Source organism: Mandrillus leucophaeus, unplaced genomic scaffold, assembly GCF_000951045.1.
Source record: "Mandrillus leucophaeus isolate KB7577 unplaced genomic scaffold, Mleu.le_1.0 Scaffold43, whole genome shotgun sequence".
Classification (NCBI taxonomy): Eukaryota; Metazoa; Chordata; class Mammalia; order Primates; family Cercopithecidae; genus Mandrillus; species Mandrillus leucophaeus.
The window spans coordinates 69,543-71,403 of NW_012104587.1; the positions used below are offsets into that span (position 1 = coordinate 69,543).

The 1,861-nt window shown below is 51.6% G+C and overlaps 1 long non-coding RNA gene across 1 annotated transcript; it reads right to left on the reverse strand.

The window, feature by feature from the left end:
- Positions 1 to 359: 359 nt before the first annotated feature.
- Positions 360 to 1,860, reverse strand: LOC105549006. The gene is made up of 2 exons (XR_001007491.1): positions 1,732 to 1,860; positions 360 to 1,142 (listed from the first exon to the last, which is right to left on the reverse strand). It is a non-coding gene; the product is annotated as an uncharacterized LOC105549006 (long non-coding RNA).
- Between the last annotated feature and the right edge of the window lies 1 nt (position 1,861).

A 1,861-nucleotide genomic window follows, 5' to 3' on the forward strand; every position in this document is an offset into this window, starting at 1 on the left:
GGGGGCTAGATGACTAGACACTGCACACACAACTGGCTGTAAAACCAGGAAAGGCAGCCCAGGCCCAGCAGGTTACTGGCAGAGGCAAGTAAGAATCAAATGGTGTCAACGACAACCAAAAAGACCAGTGAATTTCTAAACCCATCATCCTTGGGATCCCATCAAACAATCACGTGATCAAGAAGAGGTATAGATGTCTTCACTTTCACTACCTGAAAAGAGTTGTTCTAACAGCAAGGGCAAGTGAATGCAACAGCTGCCATAAAGAGTAGGATACTGCCTACGTTCGCAGTAAATTAGGAACAGTATACCTGAGGTCCTGGATAGCTGGGCAGGGGGAATAAAAGCAAAAACAAACGTACCTTTCTTCTTAGATTCTACTTTATTTGGTAAAACTCAGAAACTAACAATTCACATCCTCCCACCTCCTTCTTTCCGAAGAAGGCAGTTTGCAGAGACAAAAGGGCTGTGGTGTGGGGATCATCCACCGTCTCCAGGTTTTACACACAGGCTGCCCATGGCCTGGCAGGCCTCTAGGCCTGATGCTCTCAGAGGCAATAGAAGAAAAGTAAAAGGAAGGTCTCACTTCACAGACAATGAAACCCTCCCAACCCTCTTCCCCACTACCCACAACTCCCTACACTGCCAATCTAAATAAAGAGAGGACAATGCATGGGTGTGAGATATACACACACACACATACACACACACACACACACACACACACACACACACACAGCTTCCTTTCAGCCAAAGAACTGCAAAATCCCTCCCTGGAAGGAGGACAACTGGCAACACCAATCAAGGCTTGGTGGTCCAAGGTGATGGCTGGAATCGTGTGAGACTGGTAAAAATCCAGGGAGAAAATGTTTCACCTTCAGCTCATTCCCAGGTCTCTATGAAGCCCGCCCCACTTCCACGTAGGGGAACTACAGCTCTGGGGGCAGCTGGCTTAGGGAAAGGCCTCCCATGGCCAAGAAGACAATAGTGGAGAGGAGGGGGAGGGCAGCAGGGCAAAGCCTTTGGGGAGGGTCAGAAAGGGGGCCCCCTGCCCTTGGCTAATGGATCCGAGTTAGCTCCTCCACAACCTTGATGAGGTCGTCTGCAGTGGCCTCTCGCTTCATACCGCTGCCATCGTCATACTGCAATGAGAAGACGGGCGGGGCTGTGAGGACCAAGAGGGTGCTCACCCACAACTGGGGAAGGGAATGCCCCCAGTGAAGGAGGCACAAGACTCCACCATCGTCATGGCAGAGAAAGGACTCACCAGAAACCCACACCTCCCCCTGAGTGGTACAGGTCAGCAAGGACACCACCTGGTCTATTTCTCCCTCTTCGAGATTCTCCCTCTTCTGCTGTCCCCGAGACACCATCTCCAGTGAGCAATATCCTGAACTCCAGAATAGTGGCCATTTCTCCTCCCTATAGGATCCTGACCCTGCCTCCTACCTTTGGGTCTTGCCAGAGATCCCAGATGTGTCTTCATTGCTCAAGGATGGGGTTAACATGGGTAGAGTTACTAGCACAGCATCTGGTACCTAGTAGATACCCACAAGGCACAACCACAAACATCTCTTTTCCCTCAGACTCCACCTTCTACCTGGTAAGGATTACACAGAGGGCCCCTCGCACCTTGGAATTGAGGGGGAGAGGTGCCCAGAGACAGTCTCCTGGCATGCCCCAACCTGCACCGGACTTGTCCGGCCCAGGGCTAAACAACACACAGCTCACCTGTAGGTTTGCCACCACCTCCTGCATCTTGGGGCGGCTGATATCCAGGAAACTCTCAATCAAGTCACCATCGATGAAACCTGTGGCTGGTTCTGTCTTCCGCTCGGTGTGAAAGGATCTCCAGGTGGAC